The following is a 22,322-nucleotide window of genomic DNA, read 5'->3' as shown; positions in this document are numbered from 1 at the left end:
ACATTTTGCCAAGCTTCAAAGAAAAAGGCCTTTTAAAATACAGTCAAGTGTAGTAGAGAGGTATTGTCAGCCACTAAATATCGCAAGCTGAGAGGAGCATTCTTTGCATGTTATCTAGCCCCTTGCTATTTCTCTTACTAGACCGAAATATCAGAAATTTAAATCTATTTTCAAAGAGCTTTACCCAAAGAGCTTCTGCTAACATCTTTGGCAACCTTAAAAGTTAGCAATTATAATCACTGGATTAATATTTTTCCTGTTTTTTTAGTTTACATATCTCCTATAAAAACTTTAGTTCTATTGTTTAGAGAAAATATAATCTCATCTCACTGTCAATATTATTAAGGATGATTCATCAGAATAATCAGACAAAGATCTAGTCAAGTTTTGAGTCCTATCATCTGCACAGAAAGGAATAAACTAACAACTTCCGAAAGAGGGAGGGACGATGGTGTATTAAGGCAAGCGTCAAAAGAAAAGAAAATGATGACATCTAGAAGAATTATATAGAAATTCAGAATTCTTATAAAGGAGCAGTCTATTTTATGTAGGCTATCTAGTTGGAAATGGGATCAGGTCAGTTAAGTAACTTATCTTTAAAGAAATTTTGATATAGCAAACATACTATTTTTTTCTTAGAATATATAGTGCCTTGAGGAAGGAAAAAGAAGGATTGATATCACACAAATATATTCTTACAGGAAGCATATTGTTTTATTAAAATAGTTCTGGCTCCTGAGGATAGAGAGCTTCTCTTTCCTTTTAATCATACTTTATTATGAACATGAATTTTATGAAGATTATATAAATGTATATACATTATATGAACAGAAAGAAATTTCTGTTGGATGCTTTGCATTAATTTGTATTCTTCTGATTCGATATTTGTTACATATATCTCTATTAATTGAAACTATTTCAGTGACTAAATATTATGGGTTGCTTGGCACAATGGGTTATGAAAAAGAGTTTCCTATTCAATATTATAGAGATCACCATCAGTTTTTGGAACAGATTTTATTGAAAGCAACAATTTGTGCCATAAATGTCTGAAAGAGACGTCATAAAAACTTTTCTGTTTTAGTAACTCAAAATCTACAGCCAAATATTTACTGTTTCTTTAGAAACTTAAAAAAATAGTACTTCTGGTAAGTGCCTAGTGGAGATTTTTTCAAATAGTAAATGTCCAATAAATATTTACAGAGTATATGAATTGATACGTAATATTCTTCATCACTTAATTCGGACATTTCTCTACTTTTCTGTTACCAGTTTGCCATCTTTTCTGTTTAAGGTGGTAATTTTTTTCTATCTTGATTGTTATATATTGTTGACTTAAAAAAAGGAAAGTGATTAATAACTGATATTTTTAATATTCCCTCCCTGGTAAGTCTACAGGTGAATTACTCATGAGGAGAGTTAAAAGTAATGTCTAAACTCCTTAAATGACTAAGAATTCTTGAGAATTATGGAATAATACCATATTTGTGTGTACGTGTATTTGTGTGAATATATATACACACACATATATACATAGGTATACATATATGTATATAATATGTATATATTATTATGAAAATATTATACTATATGTGTATATATTATATTAGTAATATGATGGCATATAATATATAATAGTACGTATTTAAAATATAGTCAATAAATATATAAAATATTGTATATAAATAGTATAGTATAGTAGTTATAAAGCATATAGTACAATATAGTATACAGTATAATAAGAATAATATAATAAAATATAGTATATAGTTAAAATATAAGAAGAGAGATGAATATCAACAAGAACAAAAGAAATGTTTGCTTTACAAGCTAACTTTAAAGCAAAAACTTAAAGATGGAGGATTCATTGGGTTCAAGCATATCACCCATTATCACCTGTTCCTCTCAGGAAAAAAAAATTCTCAAATTGAGAAATGGAATGAGGGCTGAGATAAATACAAGTTGCTGGTAGCATAGTTTCATGGTAGATGGATATCTCAAGGGTATGTGTGTAAGATCTTTGTGCGAACCTCAAAAACATCTAAGGGTTGCCTAATAGGACTTCTAAGCATCTTTAGGATAGGTATTACAGACCCACTCAGTGAAACTTCAGTACATTTAAGAATCTTAATATTCTTGTCCCTCGGCAGCCACACAGGCAGCACAAGACAGGGACTGACCTGTCTCAGAAATAAATATGAGTTTGGCTTCTATTTAATGAAGTTGATTGTAAACTGATACATAATAAATTCACATTGTTTTAATAAGAATTGTACCACTTTGGAATGAAAAGTACAGAAAGTAGCAAATGAAATGAGAGAAAGACTTCTGCTTCTAGTTATTTTGGGGTAAAAAGTACTGGATTTACTCTGCTGTAAAAAACAAGTAGAAAATCCTGCCAAAATACGTGAAATATATGAAACATTGTACAATTACACTATTCAGGACTGCAAAACCTGAAAGACAGGAAGCAAACAAGATGAGCTTTAAAATCACCTTGGTTACTATATGGAAGTCAAGAAAAGCACAATGGTCTTATTGAGTTAGATTGTGACTGGAGTCCAAAGAAGCTGAGATGGCCAGAGATTGTAGAAAAGAGTTTCTAAGATGAAGAATCTACAAAGAAAGAGAGCTATAGAAATCTGCTTATGGTCTTGTTGAGCCTTTTCTGAACACTGAGATGCACATATATAGGATGAAATTCCACACAGTTAGTAAAAATTACGACCAGGAAGAGGTAGATTGAATGGTTTCTTGAACTCACACAAAGCAAAGAGGCATCTGAGTTCTGCACTGCCAGAATGAAGAATCTTTGTGGGACTCTCAAGATATCCAATGTAAACCTTGAATCTCCATAGTGGTGCTTTAGCAGTGAAGGTAAACAATCCCTAAAGTAAACACCTTTCAAGAGCTACCTTAACAAAGCATTAAAAAAATAATAATAAAAAAACCTTGAGGGGCCAGCCCAGTGTTGTAGCAGTTAAGTTCACATGTTCCATTTCGTTACCCGGGGTTCCCTGGTTCAGATCCTGGGCGTGGACCTACTCACTGCTCATCAAGCCATGCTGAGGCAGCGTCCCACATAGAAAAGCTACAACTCTACAACCATGATATACAATTATGTACTGGGGCTTTGGGGAGAAAAAAGTAAAAGGGGAAGATTGGCAATAGATTTTAGTGCAGGGCCAATCTTCCTCAAAAAAAAAAAAAACAAAAAAAGCTTGAAAGAATAAAGCTACACTGCAATTAACTGCTGACTAGGATAAAGCACAATACTTTTTAAGAGGAGATAGCAAAATTCAAATCCTCTACATGGTAAAATCTGAATGTCCAGAACCCGGTGTGAAATTATAATACATGCCAAGAAGTAGGGAACAAGACCCAAACTAGAAGAAAAATAAGTCAATCAAAACAGCCTCAGAGGAAATGGAGATGACAAATAAGCAGACATGGATATTAAAAGACCTCTTACAATCAGTCTCAAGGAAAATATAATCTTGAAAAATGTTATATTAAGTTTTTCTGGGAGAGAAAGAGAGAATATAAAAATGACCAATAGGGCCAGCCCCGTGGCTTAGCAGTTAAGTGCATGCGCTCCGCTACTGGTGGCCCGGGTTGGAATCCTGGGAGCGCACCAACACACCGCTTCTCCAGCCATGCTGAGGCCGTGTCCCACATACAGCAACTAGAAGGATGTGCAGCTATGACATACAACTATCTACTGGGGCTTTGGGGGAAAAAAAAAAGAGGAGGATTGGCAATAGATGTTAGCTCAGAGCTGGTCTTCCTCAGCAAAAAAAGAGGAGGATTAGCATGGATGTTAACTCAGGGCTGACCTTCCTCAACAACAACAACAAAAAAATGACAAATATAAGGAATGAAATATAGACCATCAATAGAGATCCCACATCCATTAACATGATCAAAGGGAAAATTGTGCAAATGCATGTCTATAAATGGATAATCTACGTGAAATGGACTAGTTTCTCGAAAGATACATGTTACCAATTTGCCACAAAAAGATATAGAAAATGTGAATATTCCTATATCTGTTAAAGTAATTGAAGTTAAAATTGAAAGGCTTCCTGCAAAGAAGCCTCCACGCTCAGATGATTTCAAGGGTAAATTTCACCAAATAATTAATAAAAATATAATCGAAATTTTAGAAAACTTTTTCACAAAAAGAGGAGAAAGGGTCATTTTCCATGTTATCTTATTAAGCCAGTGTTTCCTGTATAACAAAGTTAACCAAAGATTTGCATGAGAAGAAAACTACTCACCAATATTCCTCATCAACATAAACCTAAAAATCTCTCACCAAGAAAAAAAAAGGTAAATACGTAAAGTGATGAATATGTTAATTAACTTAATGGTGTAAATCCTTTCATAATGAATACATATATCAAATCATCATGTTATACTCTTTAAATATATTATAATTTTATTTGTCTATTTTACCTCAATAAAGATGAAAAAAAATTGACTCAAATACTTCAAAGTTTCAAAATAAAAGCATATTCCTACTCAAATGTGAAAAAAAATCCTCAAAAAAGTTTTATCAGAATATATCCAGTTATATATGAAAAGTATTATACACCATGAACAAATAGTGTCAATTTCAGGAATTAAGGATAAAAAACAACAAAACTACACCTGAAATATAATAATGAAATACTAAATTATTTCTCTCTAGCATGAAAAATATAGTAAGGAGATCCACTCTCTCCATCCTGTTCCACATTTTGCTGGGATCGTAAAGAATGCAATAAGATAAGAAATAAAAATCAAAGGCAGACACATTGGAAAAATAAATAAAACTATCTTTATTGAAAGATGACATACTTGTGTAGTTAGAAAAGCCTAACAAATCTACAAAAATGCTGCTAGATCTGATATATAAGGTAAAGACTTTTGGGGATATAATGTCATAGTATTATATATTACATAATAATATACAGAATTATATATATAAGACATTATAATAGATTATATAACAATTATATAAACATAGTCGATTTCTCTATATTATCAGTGAGCAATGTGACATTGATTTTTAAGTTAAAATATGTATAAATGCCATTTAAAGTAGCTTCAAAAACATGAAATTCTTAGGGGTATATTTAGCAAAATACATACAAGATCTTTACACTGAAAACTACAAGACACTACTGAAAGAAATTAAAGAACTCCCATATAAATTGAGAGATTTACAATGTTCTTGAATTGAAAGACTCGATATTGTTCAGATTTAATTCTCCCCAAACTGATCTGTAAATTTAGCACAATCTTGATTAAAACCTCTGCCAACTTTGAAAAAGTATAACAGATTGCAAAAATTTTTATTTCTTGCTTTTCATATTTAACATAAAGTTGCTGTAATAAAGATAGTGTAATATTTGACAAAAGGATAAACATATAAATCAATGAAGCAAAACAGAATTCATAAATAGTTGTGCATATATATGACTCATTGATCAATACGGATTTCAACCTAATTTGAATGGGAAAAAGATAGTCTTTTCCACAGATGGTATTGGAAAAATTATATACTCAAATTAGGGGGGGAAAAAAGTTATATTCTGACTTTACCTTTTACCAGACCAAAAAAAAAAGTAAGTGAAACTAGATTATAGACCCAAATGTGAAAGCTAACTTTGTAAAATTTTAAGATTGAAACGTGAGAGAATATTCTCTACCTGCACACAGAAAAGATTACTTGGATAGGACATAAAAACAAGAAACATCAAGGAAAAAATTATAAATTAGACTTACCATCACAACTAAAAAGTTCTCTTTAAAAGAAACCAATGAGGAAATGAAAAGGCAAGGCACAGACTGGGAGAAATTACTCACAATTCATATGTACAGCAAAGGACTTTCATCTAGTACATTTAAAGAGGTCTTACAACCCGAATACTAAGAAAACTAGTCGTAATTAAAATGAGCAACAATTTGAACAAAAATTACCAACGATATATGAATGGTTAAGAAGCACAGGAAAAGATGTTCTACATCAGCAGATATCAAGAAAACATAAATTAGTATCATGATTTCATACTACTACACAGATCTAAGAATGGTTAAAATTAAAAAGACTGACAATAAGATTTTTGGCCAGAGTAAGGAGAAACTGAGGACCCGGCGCATTGCTGGTACAGCATCCACCTGGTTCTATTGAAACATTTGCTCTAGGAGAATCCATTCTCCCATAAGAAGTTTGAATAGCCTAAGATTTCTGTGCTGTGAAGAAACCCAGCTTTGCCACAAAGAGAGGATTAGTGGAGTCAGAGATGCCCAACCAGCATCCATTTTTTTTCCCTGCCATTCCACCCAGGTGCCAGTCGTGTGAATGAAAAAGCTCTTAGAGGGCTACAGCCTTGGCTACCATCTGACTGTAACCACTTAAGGGACCCCAAGTAAGAACTACCCAGGAGTTAACCCCTAGAATCTTGCGAGATGCTATTAAATTGTTGTTTTAAGTCACTAAGATTTGGAGTACGTTATTATAATCTGAACAGAATTGTGAGCAACTGACTTGGTCTCACATGTAGGTGGAACAGGCAAGCCAGCAGGCCATATTCTATCTAGGGCATGGAAGAAAAGTGCCCACGGTAACAACAATACAAATATTAATTCTCTACTTACTCATGATAATTTGCATTTTAAATTAAACTTTTTTCAGGGATAAATACTAAAAATACTGTCAGGAGAAAATTATCTATTGATTTACACATGCATTAGAGAGAACGAAAACACGGACTATTCTCTAGTGTTGATGAGGTGAAGGTAAATTGAGAGAGAAAAAAGAGACCAGAGAGAAGAGGTCAATTTCATTTCCGAGTTTTGATTTTAGTCAAACTTGACACAATAGGTTAACTGAAGGAAAAGTAGGCTTATTTTAATCCATGTTGGTTTCCATCCAGGTCTTGTAAATAATTATGCATATTTGATATCTAATCTACACTGAGAAGACATTGTAAAATAATCCAGAAAAATAGTATAACATTACTTTTCCTTTTTTATGTTGACCACATTAACTTTTCCATAGCTTTTTCTAGTGTAAAATTTGTTTTTAATTTTCTGGAAAAAAGGAAACATATTTTTCATTCATGCTTAAATAAATAATCCAAAATTGATTTAATTCATAGTGAAATATAAATTTAGATTGTGGCTTTATTATTAATTTTCCTTAATCTCTGGGGCCAAATGTTTCTATTTAACACTACACAATGCCTCAGAAATACAACTCTAATATTCTATAATAAACATATTGTCAAAAAGCACTAGACCAGAAATTATAGACCCGGTGTCTTACATACATTTCCTGCTACTAATTAGAATATCAATTTTGGTTAAAGTTTCAAAAGACAGTGACTAGTTTGGCATGCTCTCCTTTATCTTCTACCACCAGAACAAAAATATTCCAGATAGTGATTAATACATCAAGCCAAAGTAAAGAAAGCACTGACCCAGGCCCCTTGCAAATCTGTGATATCCACATAGCATAAGTGAGAAATAAGCATTTGTTTTGAAAAAGCACTAATTGTTAAAGACACAGCATAATATAATTTATTCTACTGATAAAAATAATTAACTGTGGAAGTGAGGTGTTGTCATCACACACATACACACACACACACACACTCTCTCTCACACACACCCTTCACTTAGGGGCCAGATGGCAGTTGATAAGGACATTGTTCTCGAAGCCTGAAAGAGTGGCATTTGTGCTATGCAACGGCGATATATCTGGTAAAGCTGTCCTTACAACTTAGAAGGCAGATCATTTACTTATAAATTTTTATCATAAAAGAAGAAAATACAATACTAAATAGTGTTATTTAACAGTAACAATACTGTAATTTAACAATCGTTAAATAGTAGTGTCAGTTGATTGCCATTGACCATGTTTGTCTAGTTAGTACTATAAACAGAAAGAGCTAAGCTCAGAAATCAATTTTCTGATTATACAAGCAGTAATAAAAGGGAATAAAGAGAGTCCACAAATTTATGGACATGTGAGACTGAAAGAGACAACTATTTCTCAAACTCAAAAGATAAAAGATAAACTGAGAACTGCCTTGAATAACAAGAGCTAATCAAAAGTCAGCCTTGAAAAGATGGTGAAATCAAAGGTATGTCCATCACGCCATTGATTAAATCCCTGAATGACTTGCTGTGGTAACTCATAAATTTTCAACTATAAGATGACTCCAAAAAAACAGACTAAAAGTTGTGGTATTCCCACAAAACTTGTAGGCTCAAAGATGAGACAGAAAAGATATACAGCAAATCTTAGAAAAATGTCTTTAAGAACAAAAACTAGAAATATAGTAATTGGCATAAGTAATGGATTAGATTCAAATAGATAAGAAGGCTATTCAATTTTTAGATAACTACTAAAGCAACTTCTATTCTAGACTTTAAAAATAATTTTTGCCAGTTTGAGACAACATGATCCTTCAGCCTGCAACCATTTACAGATGATGCAGGCTGAAAAAACTTTTTAGCCTCTTAGAGGGAAAATTCCTCAATGTCATTTTCAGATATGGCTAAGGAGGATCATGGGAAAAATAAAAATTCCCTATGAACAGGGCGAAAGGCCACATAGGGCAAGGTAGTAGGAATCCTCTCCTGGTAAAATGTTCCTGACAATCCCCAGTATGGGGGATCCTTTCAAAGCTTGCCTAGTAAAATATCTGAGTTGCTACAAACCAGTGACTTATGTATACCCCACGTTTTCCCATTTTCAAGGGAAATGCAATTGTATTCATCCTGTCTCTGTTCTACCGGGTATATTCACTGTGTAAAGACAAATATCTTTATTTTTTAAGTTGATAAATCTACAGATGAGGAAGAGTCACTCAATGGGCTGAAACAAATATTACAATTTGGTATAGCAAGCAATATTAGCTTTATGACAAAGGGAACAGAATATATTTCTGCTCGTTTGAGTATATATCTTCTCTTAGCAAAGTTTCTAAAGAGCCAGCAATTTATAAAACCTTTTAAAGGCAAATGGTGGAATAATGCACTAAACTTGAAAAAGTAATTTGTTTTAGACTAAGATTGTTTTGTTCCATTCTAATTTTAAGTGTTTTATTGTATACCAAACTCACTTAATTAGGCTTCCTAACAATGTTGTGTTTTGGTTTTCAAAATTTTGATGCACTGAGGCCTATTTGTGCTTGGAAATGTTCCCAAAATGTGAAGGGTCTTTGTTTTTTCATAAACCATATTCTTAGTTAGATTTAATTTTGAATCTCAATCGTTAATGAAGAAGGGATTCTGTACAAAATCACCCTGAAAGTTATGGAGTTGAAGAAATTGTGAATGCCAGCCTCTACATCCCTATATATCTCAGAAATATTTAGACATGGTAAAGCCATTTTTGACCAACTTACCATCTATTTGGACTTTTCAAACATATTTAAGTGTGAGCCTTTGACAGGTGTTGAAATATATGCCTTGCTTGAATTCTATTTTCAGATAAAGAAAATCCCTGGCTTGTTACCACTGTCTGTTTTTCTGATTCCTACTACCCATAACTACCACCTCTTTGCGTTATCTACAATTTACAGAATTTATCCATTTCAAAAATTAACCCTCCTTGAAATTCATAACAAGAATACATAGTCTTTGATTTTAATGGTTCCAAAGCAAGCAGGATAATCTTCAAATGTGAAAGCTAGTTATATGAAAACAGTTGACCAGATATTCTCTCTTGCTGGATTCTCTCTTATCTAGGATAAATAGGTTTAAATTCAACATGAGGGATTTAGAAAATCACACATTAGAAAGGAGTCAAGCAATTTGCCATAGTTATTCTTCAGAAATAACTAGAGGGAATGTAAACATAAGATAAAGAGAGCAGCCAATGACTTCCTGATAAACTTCTTTTAAAGGAGTTCCCAAAGATGACATTAATAAGAGAAAAACACTGAGTGAGTTTCTGGAGCAGATCGTTGTTGTGAATTTCTAAATATAATTCAAGATCCATTATATTTATTAACTTTTGGTAAATCAGGTAGTTACTGATTTAAAATGTGCTTAAATTCATGTTTGGAAAATAAATAAGAATGCCAACAGAATTTTTCCAGATTTTTATGAAACATTTATATTTAAAATGAAGACTTAGATGAAAGCCAAAACATGAAGTCTAAGGGCTGTATGTAAAGTGAAAGAAAGTGTTGTCCACATGCCATAAAGGAAAAGATTGACACGTTTCACTACCTTTTTTTTTAACTTTGTTCTTTAAAATTATTCAAATTCTCAAAGCTGGAAAATATTTCTATTATCTACCAGACAAAGAGTCATAATCCATGATATATAGAAAGCTCCTACAAAATAGTGATAAAAAAAATCAGCAGCCCAATAAAAATATGGTAGTAGGACATAAAACAGGCAATTGACTAAATTGGAGAACGGCTAATAGATATATAAAAATATCTTGTTACTTACTATGATTAAAGGAATTGCAAATAAAGACATGATTTTAAAATACCAGAGTGAGAAAGTTTAAATATTTTAAAAATAAGCGGTATTGGTGAGAATTTAGGAAAATATTTCTTATGCTCTCAGTTATATTACTTTATACAATCTTTCTACAGTGTAACTTGGCAGTATTTTTATTTATACTTGCATTTAATTTGAAATTAAAATTCTACCTATAGACTCTATATAATATAAATACTCATGAAAACAAAAAAGAGATTATGTAAATATATTTACTGTGGTAATATTTATAATAGAAGGCGTCTGAAAATAATTCCAAAATCTATAAATTAGGTAATTCCAGATATTATAAGAGATAAACAACAACTAAAGTTCATTTCTTACTCATGTAAAGTCCAACTGGTGATTCCTGATCACATGTAGAGGCACTCTGCTCTATTCAGTCATTTGGAGATACGAACCACTGCAGGCCGTGGCACTTCTACAGGTGTCTGGGTTCCAAGGGCACCAGAGTCATCTTCATCCAGCTGACCGTGAGGCTGTGTGGGAGAAAATTTAGATAAGTTTTTATTATATTATCCAGTCTTAGAAATGGCATATACTATATCTTTTCAAATTCCACTAACCAGAACACAGTCATATGACCAGAGAAAGCTAGTCTAGCTATTGCCCCAGGAGAAAAGAAAAGAAGTTTTAACGAATATATATCAGTGTCTGGTATATCAATTTATAGCAAATTATTTAAATAATTAAGAGAAGTAAATACGTTATTATAATATTCAGTCATTAAAAAAACTGAATGGATGAATGTAGGTCAAACTATATGAAAGTATATGGCAAACTTCAGAATCAATTTTCTACACTTTTATATTTTTTATTTCAATGAGTACATTTTATTTTATTTTACACTTTGGAAAATAAGGGAAATTATTTTTTAGTTGTTTCAGTGATCATCTGAATTTTAAAATGATGGATTGATCTGTATTATATCCAATTATATGTGATTTTAGATCTTGGGGATAATTTCATAAATTTTTTCTCTGATGACATGTAAAACATAGTTATCTGATCATCTAGTAGTACTCCCCATTTCATAATATCTCTGCAAATATGATATTGAGAAGAAAGCTGGCTAAAAGGGAAAGAATGATAGATTCTGATTACAAGTTGTACATTTGATTTCATGAACCCAGTGAAAACTTACAGACGTAGTAATTCTGATTCTTCCATAAATATATATTTACTGTCTCATACAGCATTGTTCAAATAAAGAGAAATCCTATTAAAAAAATAGGCTAGTTTCATCGTTAATTTAAAAGAAATTTACATTTGGTCAGGTACACGTATTGGTGGTAGAAACATTGGAGATTTTCAATGTATAAAAATAAATTTTCAAGGACCAGTTCACTGGCATAGTGGTTCATGTGCTCCGATTTGGCAGCCCAGGGATTGGGGATTCGGATCCCAGGCAGTGACCTAAGCCCCACTCATCAAGCCGTGCTCTGGCGGCCTCCCATATACAAAATAGAGGAAGATGGGCACAGATATTAGCTTAGGGCTGATCTTCCTCAGCAAAAAGAGAAACATTGGCAGTGGATGTTAGCTCAGAGTCAATCTTCCTCACCAAAAAATAAATTAATTAATTAACTAGTTAATTAAATTTTCGAGTCTAAATTAAAATTTAAATCTTACTCTTTCCAAATATTATTGAAGAAAATAAAATAAAATAAATCAAACCATTTTTGAGATCCTCTTACTATTACAAGGCAGCTGCAATTGATATCAATGTGCTTCTTTGTAGTATCAAGTTCCTGAACTTCTGCCTGAGCACCTTAGTTAGAGATGTTACTAACGCTCAAATATTTAGTTTAAAAAAACAAACAGTAATTTCTACTTTTTCTTCATCCTGCAATATAGGATTGGTTAATTTTACCGAACATCATATAGAATGAGTTCTTCCCCTGAAGGTGTTTAGAAGTTGACATTTATTGCTTTGAAATGCCTTTAGATGTGTCAGGTTCCTCTTAGATTGGCAACTTTTCCTGAAGAAGTCTGTGTGAAAATATCTGCCAATAAGTAGAATCATAGAATTTTGGGTTGGAAGGGTCTTTGGAGAACAACCACATCAAAGTTCTATTCTGACAATGAGAAATTTGGAGGATTACATTACTTACCAAATTTCACATACTTAGTAATACCAGATCTGGACTAGAGCCCAGGGTAATGTCCAGCCCATTGATTTTTTTCACTCTTGCACATAGCCCATCTAATATCTTTTTATAATATTTAACACAATATTGGTGCAAATTGTTTTTTTTTCTTTAAAGATCATGAAAAGTAGTGGAAAACTGGAATTGGTCCACGTTACAAACAGAGTACTTGCAAAAAATTCAAACTTTTAATGAGTCAGTCATGACATATACGGCAGCCATCTGGACTTAAACAATGTATGGAATATTTCTATCATGGCATATGATATGCCACATGTATTAGTTTATGTAATAAAAACTAATTATTTTACTATAGATCTGAAAGAATATTACATTGAATTGCTAGTTTTTGAAAGCAGTTACACGAACAAACAAAAATAATCAACTGGAAGAACTAATGATGTTCAGCCAATTTCAGGCATTGTCATGAGCAATTCTGATTCAATTGCTCATCTCTCTATAAATTTTCTGAATAAATCAGATGTAATTCCATTAAGTTTTACTATAATTTTTGTGGTGCATCTTGACATTTGAAATATCTTAAAGGAAATCATCAAAATAATTTGATAGAGCATAAAGGATACTATATTTTTCTCAGAGACAATCTAAATGAATTGCCAATTCTTCGTTATTTATGCATTAATTTATACTGAGGCAGTTATAATTTTCAGGAGATGGACAATTTACAATAGAGAGTATGTGTGTTTGCAGATATCAGGAAAATTTTCCTGGTAAATATTCAGTTTCACTGACACACACAACAGCAAACTTTTAGATTAGACATTTAAGTCCATTATGATGCCAAGCTAGTATGAAAATATTTTTTCTATGAATAACTTTAATTTTTAGCCAATCTGTGGTACTTAGAGGCATTATAGTCTTCATGAGACTTAACTAATAATGCCAAAAACATAAAATATAAGATTGCAAAATTGAACTGCAATATTAAGAGTTTAACTAAATGTGAGAAGCTGGCATCCAGGTGTTACTCATTAACAACAGAATTATCTATAACAAGAAAACATATGAAAGTATAAATCTCACTGGTAAAGGTAAATATATAGTAAAGATAGTGGATTAATCACTCATAAAGCTAGTATAGGGGTTAAAAGACAGAAGTAGTAAAAATAACTGTAACTAAAATAATTAGTTATGGGATACATGAGATAAAAGATGGAAAATTTTACATCAAAAACATAAAGAGGCCAGCCCCATGATGTAGTGGTTGAGTTCGGTGTGCTCTGCTTCGGCAGCCCAGGTTCATGGGTTCGGATCTCAGGCATGGACCTACACCACTCGTCAGCCATGCTGTGGCAGTGACCCACATACAAAATAGAGGAAGACTGGCACAGATGTTAGCTCAGGGCTAATCTTCCTCAAGCAAAAAAAGAAGATGGGTAATGGATGTTAGCTCAGGGCGATTCTTCATCAGCAAAAAAAAAAAAAAAAAAAAATGGGAAGAGGAGAGTAAAACTGTAGAGCTTTAGACTGCATCCAAACTTAAATTGTTATCAACTTAAAATATACTGTTATAAATACAAGTTATTATATGTAAGCCTCATGGTAACCATGAAGCAAAATCTATAGTAGATATGCAAAAAAGAAAGAGAAAGAAATCTAAGCATATCACTAAGGAAGTCATCAAACCACAAAGGAAGAGAGCAAGAAGAAAGGAACAAAGAGGAAGAGAGAAGAAGAAGGGAACAAAGAGGAACTGCAAAACAGCCGGAAAACTGTGAACAAAACGGCAATAAGCACATACCTATCAATAATTACTTTAAATGTAAATGGACTAAATTCTCCAATCAAAAGACATAGAATGGCTGAATGGATTAAAAAACAAGATCCATCTATATGCTGCTTACAAGAGACTCACTTGAGGTATAAAGACACACACAGACTGAAGGAGAAAGGATAGAAAAACCTGTTCTATGCAAATGGAAACCAAAAGAAAGCTGGAGTTGCTATACTTGTATCAGACAAAATAGACTTTAAAATAGACTGTACTAAGAGACAAAGGAGGGCGTTACATAATGATAAAGGAGTCAGTCCAACAAGAGGACATAACATTTGTAAATATTTATGCATCCAATATGAAAGAATCTTAAATATATAAAGCAAATATTAACAGACTTAAAAGGAGAAATAGACTGCAATACAGTAATAGTAGGGGAATTTAATACCCCACTTACATCAATGGACAGATCATCCAGACAGAAAATCAATAATGAAATATTGGCGTTAAATGACACATTAGACCAAGTGGACTTAACAGATATATACAAAGCGTTCCATCAAAAGCAACAGAATATATATTCTTCTCAAGTGTACATGAAAAATACTTCAGGATAGGTCATCTGTTAGGCCACAAAACAAGTCCTAATAAATTTAAGAAGATTGAAATCATATCAAGCATCTTTTTCAACCACAATGATATGAAATTAGAAATCAATTACAAGAAGAAAACAGGAAAATTCACAAATATGTGGAGGTTAAACAAAATACAACTGAACAACAAATGGGTCGAAGAAGAAGTCAAAAGAGAAATCAAAAAATTCCTTGAGACAAATGAAAATGGAAATAGAAAATACCAACACTTATGGGATGTAGCAAAAGCAATTCTGAGAGGAAAGTTCATAGTGATAAATGCCTACAGCAAGAAATAAGAAAAATATAAAATAACCTAATTTTAAGAAAAATATAAAATAACCTAATTTTACACATTAAAGAACTAGAAAAAGGAGAACAAATGAAGCCCAAAGTTAGTAGAAGGAAACAAAGATCAGAGCAGAAATAAATGAAATAGAGATTAAAGAGAAAATAGAAAAGATCAATAAAACTATGAGCTGGTTATTTGAAAAGATAAACAAAATTGACAAACCTTTAGCTAGACTCACAATCTGTTTTCTTTTCCTAAGATGATGACACATTTGCAAGTGTGCCTGATAGCCTGTTATTAAAAAGGAGGCCGTTAGTAACTGTAGTTGTCCACACCTTACATTTAATTCTTACATTTATAAGAATTGGATGAAATATCATCGTTGAAGCCTCCTTTTATCCCTGCTAACCCTCTCAGAGTTCACTCACACTACATGAGTCCCTTGCATAACTAGCACCAGAATGTCCAGGTAAATGTGGCAAGATTGTCATGAACACGTTTGGTTTACTTACACTATTAACAAAAAAATCAGTAGGAGAATAACTGGGAGTCATGTGCAATTCTCAAAATGTTCTTGATGATACGAATTCAATACAATCTCTATTTACAACACATGCTCTTGAATTAATATTTTTTGATACATTGTCAACTGCATAACTCTCTCCCGAATTCTTATATGGGCCAATACCTTAGTCCCGCTTGGCTGGATCCAAATTATTTTTCTTGGCTTATATTACTTTGTAATATAAACTCTGTAGACTTTATGTAATTTTATTTGTCTCTTTCTTGTTACAGTCAGCAAACTATGAAAATCCCTACTTCTTTATCTTACTGACTATAGCAACCCAGCACAGCACTTCAAATGTTTGTATACTTCCATGCCTACAAAATCATACTATTTCTCTTTGGCTTTTACCCAAAAGTGATGGTTATTTATATTAGTATTTGTGCAAACCTACATGCTACTACAATTCTTATTTAAATGCAATGATTTTTTATTATTATTTTATCATAGCTTTTCATTTTCGACCCAGACAAATTTCTCTCCTTTGTAATAATTTGATTATCCTCAAAGTCAAAAGCAAATTATTACAATAACTCTATCAGCTATGAGAACTTAGGAATCTTTATAAACTCTTTAGGACCATGAATCATTTACGTAGGTTTTTTCCCAAATCCTGTTCTGGGTTTCTTGTTTTGCTATAAGAAAATAGAAGAGACTCTGTGGGAGAGTCATCAGACTATATCCTGATACTGAAAAACATTAATTCTCAAAGAGTGAAATATAAATAATGTGCATTATAAGTTATGAATCAGTTCAACAGTGAAATATAAATAATGTGCATTATAAGTTATGAATCAGTTCAACAGTGAAATATAAATAATGTGCATTATAAGTTATGAATCAGTTCAACATTGTACTTAGAGCTTAATATGAAATAAAACTTGTTCAGCAGATATATATCCAAAAGAATCAGGAGAAATGCAACTATATCCAAGGAATCTTCTATACACATGTGACAGTATCTCATTTTTTCATATACTTATTTAACTTTTATAGCAAAAATGTGTTCTTAACTGTCAATGTAGAACGCATTTTAATAAATTATTGAAAAAGAAAAATCACAGCAAAATTAGTTGAGACATGCTCCTGCTGTTTTATCCTTTTTAGAGAAGAATTTGCAAGATAGTGGGTTATAAACCATATCTTTCAAGGACACAGATTTTGTTTAGCTCACATTGGTTTCTAAACATGTGTGTTTTAAAATAGGATATTTCACATGAAACATATATATATGGAATATATATGAGAATATATATATATATACATATATAGATAGACAGATGACAATTCTAGTCTTTCTTGATAAGAATTGAAAGTTTTGGCAATATATTTTCAACATGACAACAAGGAGCTGGAGCTGAGCTCCTGCCACATTAGATAGGCCATGTTCCCCTGAACCCATGCATCCCACTCCTCCACACTGAGGCTTTTACTTACTGTTCACCTTTACTGCCTTGATTTCACAACCCTTAGGCTAGAGATGACGTTTGGGAGTGTGCACGTTAATTTCATTCTCCCAGTTCTTCTACTTCTCCAGCTGAAGTAGTTGGCAGTGATACTTTTAAGAAAGTGCATTCTTTCACAATCAAGAAAACTTTACATTATCCTTGATAAACTGATGTCTTTAAATTAAATTTCTTACAATGTTAAAGCAAAAAGAAAAAAAATCTTCTCTTCTTAATTGAGTTAGTAGAAAATTCAATTGACCTGGACTTTAATTGCATGAACATTAGAGTCAGTGAAATCTTTATGTTTTTGGAATAAATGATACATCCAACATACAAATCAATTTAGAAAGCAACATAAAATTATTGTAGGAAGAAATTTTATTTTTAAATTTAATATTCAAATTCAATAAATACTTTATAAGTTAATCACAAAATTAAAACAGCCTAAATTGAATATAGATATATATTTAATTATTTCGAAATATAATAAATTTCTAACCTACATATTTTATGCATTTATACACAAGAATCCTCCTGTGTATACTCTTTGGATATCCAGACAGTTCAGAATACAAACTCCTCTACATAACTACCACTTTAAAACTGCTAACTTTGTTTTTTTACAATTAATTTAAATCTAGATCATCATTAGGAATTTCCATTACATATTATATTGTGCTATTATAAAATTAGGGCCGTATATCCTATTGATACAAATGAAGTTCTTTGATGGCCCTGGACTATTGTGATTTGAGGATTTCTAGGTATAATTTATAAAGTTTTTTCTTTCAGTTTTACATTTAACTCCTACTTATCAGCATTTTGTGTGGTCCTGAGTGTATGGTTGCTTCTAATCTGTCAGAAATTAAGTATCTCCTATTACCACTGAGACTTTTAAAATGGATATAATTAATGTATTTTAGTACCGGTATTGTGATATACATCTTGTTACTCAGAAGCCTTTTTAACTTTTACACTGTTTTAATAGGTGAGTTTGCAAAGCAACCTAATTCCAGGTAAATGATGTGTTACTGCACCAATGTTTGCTTTAAACTGTGCTTTTCTGGAAGAATAACTAGATTTTAGACTTTTAAATTTGGAATTATGAATCCTTATGCCTATTCACTTAAAGCTGACACAATTTGGCCAGGGGCGGGGGGGGGGGGCAGACGGAATGTATCTAGAATGTCAGACTAGAAACTAAACAATACTTTAATAAATAAAAACACAAATATGAAATGTTTTGAGCTTATGATTAGACCCCCAAAATTGTTCCAAAAATTACAGAATGATAGAGTGAAAAAAAGCAAATATGCTGGGGTAAGAAGACTTGGCTTTGGATCTCAGATATGCTATTTACTAACAGGGACCCTAAAAAAAGATATTTAACATCTCTTAACCTTGACTTACTTGCCTATAAAATGAACAGAATAAATGTTTCAGTGGTTTTTCAAGATAAATATATAAAATAATTAAAATGAGAAGAAAACACTGAACTTGACATTTAGATAATTGATTTATTCTTTAAATAAAAATTTCTGAAAAGAATTGCTTTACATATTATTTACTTTTATGTTGGAAAATGCAGGCTTTCTATAGTTTTACTATTGAACGTTTAGAATTACATTTTTATGGCTAACATTTACTGAGAGGCACAGCAGTCTCTTATTTAGAATAAGGCTAATACGTTAAAAGCCCAGAAGATCTATTTGTAGTGTTAACTTCAAGCTCTGATAACTTGAGAAAGTCATGTATCATCTCTTAGTCTCTCTCAGCGAAGTATCATTTATAATCCTTATCTGTTGAGGTGTTAAAAGGATTAGCATTCGTAAAACATTTTAAAATCCTTTCATTGAGTATAAAAATCATTGCATATGTATTTTTCCTAATCCACAATAAAGGATACACATGGGCTCTTTAGTTTTAAGTAAATGCTCTGGATAATCCAGTTACAACAGCTGACTGGTTAATGTAAATTCCATTCTTGTAACGTTTGTTGGTAGAGATTTTTATACTACAAAGTGAACCAGCAGATCTGGTATAATAAAGCTGGGGTACACATGGCACGGCTCAAGGTGGTTATCTAGAAAGTAATCTGAAAAATATTTTCTTGGTAAGTCACACTACAAGTGTCTCTTTTTCCAGACCCTAACGTTTAGAACCAAAATTATCATATGCAACAATTTTAACCAGTTTTTGGACTTTGATAAGAACTACTAATGCATCCATATGTTTGACTACCCCATTCACCAGTTTGCCATCCATAGAAATGTCTGACTCCTTACCTTGTTAAAAAAAAAATGAACATATTAAAAATAAATCATAATGATGAAAACAGTGGAAACATTAACTTAAAAGAAATTCCATTTTTAAAATTTCGAACATGAGAAGGAACTACATAATTCTACACAAGTGATTGTTGGAAACAAAAAACAAGTAAGTTCCTTGTAGGGATAATATGGAAATAGAATTATCAAACTTATTTAAGGAAATATATTTCATTTATATTTCAAGAAAGAAAGCAAAAAACCACATACCTTAATGAGCCAGCAAGCATCAAACTGAACACTGCAAAATGTACAAAAGGAAGATGGCTTCATCTCTCAAATCCAAGCTATCTCAATCTCTATTTTCAGTGCATCATTGATGATTTCAAATATATAGAAAGAAGATTCCTTAATCACTACTTGATTATGAATATAAGTTCAAAGATAATCAGATTAAAAACCACACATCCTTACACAAAGCCAAGGTTGACCTTAGAAGAATAATGTTTAACCTTCGTGAACAGTGGTGTGAAATAAGAGAGATTAAACTGAAAATCAAGAGAACTCTGTTCTAGTTTCATGCTTTCCAGTATCTTAGTGATCTTGCACAATCCCTTTACCTTCCCTGTCTCAGTCTTCCCACATGTATGTCAGGGATGACAATGGCTGTATCATCTAAATTACTAGATTGCTATGATAATATAGCCATATAATGAATAATCAAGTACTTAAAAATTAACAGTACAATTGTATTTTATTTAAACATGACCATCATTCATTGCCTATCATGATGACACATTTGCAAGTGTGCCTGACAACCTGTTACTTAAAAAAAGGCTGTTACTAACCTTAGTTGTCCACAGCTTACATTTAATTGCATCTGAGTGGACAACTGAGACAAAGGTAGCAAAAGTATTGACTGGACAGAAAAATACACGGAATACAAATATCCCTAGCCAATGTTTCAGAGGAAGCAATGAAAGATAGGGATTATGTGGCTGAATTTGCAAATATTTTCCCACAGCGTTGGTAACAATATGGGAAATAAAAAAAGTAAAATACAAATTAAGAAAAATGAAAAATTTTAAACAAAAAATAAAAATAGCACTTACTTTTATCATCAGTTTTTAAATATTTGTATATATGTATATACAGGTATATGGACAAAAATATTAATAGGTATGTGGACAAACACGTATGTATGTATATATGCCTATATGTACATATGTACACGTGTATACATACATACAAATCCGTGTGTGTGTATGTTTGTGTGTATGTAGGAATTTGATCTTTGGCAACTGTGTGAACTGGGTACACGGTCTCTATAAGTTTGGTGCCCTCAGGACTGATGCTGGAGCTTGAAATTCACAGGATAGAGAGTCGAGAAGAGAAGATGGATATAAACTGGGAGAGAATAAGGATGAGCCGGAATCCATACTCTTGAGCTGGAGCCCACGTGGATGGACTGAAACCTGTTTCAATTATATTTCCCTTGTTGTACAGATGTCTGCAGAATCTGGCACCTTATTAACGGGACTAAATGCACACTCAACACCCCAGGAGTCAGAGGAGCTGAAGAAGGATCAAGTGGAAGATAAAGCATTTGCAGGTCTGAACACTGCCTTACAGTAAAGAGTTGAACCAACGGATAAACAACAAAATATGTGAGCTACAAAATGGCTGAGACTTTACTTCCACCCTCAAATCTCCTACGAGAATTTCAGCTGTGGCTCACACTCACCAGAGACATGTAGGAGAGAGAATTCTGAGAAATGCTTTTCAGACTAACCAAGTTGACACATTATAAAGCCACCACTTAATATAAGAGGCTTACAACAGTATACTTCCAATCTCCTGAATTTGTCCTTTATGTTACTGTCATGAATTTTACTTACAGATATGATGTAACCCCATAATTTATTGCTATTGTTTTTGCCTTAAATTATCAAATTTTAATTTCAAAGATATTATAACTCAGAAAAAATGATTTCTATTTATCCTGACCATTTATGGTGCTCGCCATTGTTTCATGTTGCTGCAAATTTCCATCTGGTACCATTTTATTTCCTCCAAAATTATTCCCTTTGACATGTCTTGTAGTCAAATTCCGTGACTTCTGTTTCTTTGAAAAATTCTCTTACCTTTGATTTGTATTGCAATGAACTATCTTAGCTTTTGTTTACCTGACAAAAAAATCTTTATTTTGCCTTTGATTTTTAAATATATTTTTGCTGGGAAAATTATTCTACATGACATATTTTTAATGCTTTAAAAGTGTTTTTCCAAATGGCTTGCATAGTTTTGACAAGGAGTCTACTTCCACTCTTATAATTGTTCCTCTATGTGTAATATTTTTCTCTGAGATGACAGATAGCTAGCTAGATAGATACATAAATAGATAGATATGTATATTCTAGAGGTCCTGATTCTCTGAATGAATGCTGATGAAAGATCAGATAGATAGAGAGAGAGATAGATAAGAAACTATATAATATTATTTGAAGATACATTGTAAAAATTAAACAAATGTTTTGTAAATCTTATAGAAGCCACTAAATAAAGGACACAAGGAGGTGTAACTAATAAGCCAATAGAGTTGTCATTAAAGTATATTTTAAAAACTGATATCAAAGATACATAGAAAAATAGAAAAAAGGGAACAAAGATCAGATGGAAAGAATATAAAACAAATAGAAAGATAGTGTACAACAAACC

Source organism: Diceros bicornis, chromosome 6 (assembly GCF_020826845.1).
Source record: "Diceros bicornis minor isolate mBicDic1 chromosome 6, mDicBic1.mat.cur, whole genome shotgun sequence".
Taxonomy (NCBI): Eukaryota; Metazoa; Chordata; class Mammalia; order Perissodactyla; family Rhinocerotidae; genus Diceros; species Diceros bicornis.
The sequence above is the reverse complement of the archived record's forward strand: the minus strand, read 5'-3'. Positions refer to the sequence as shown.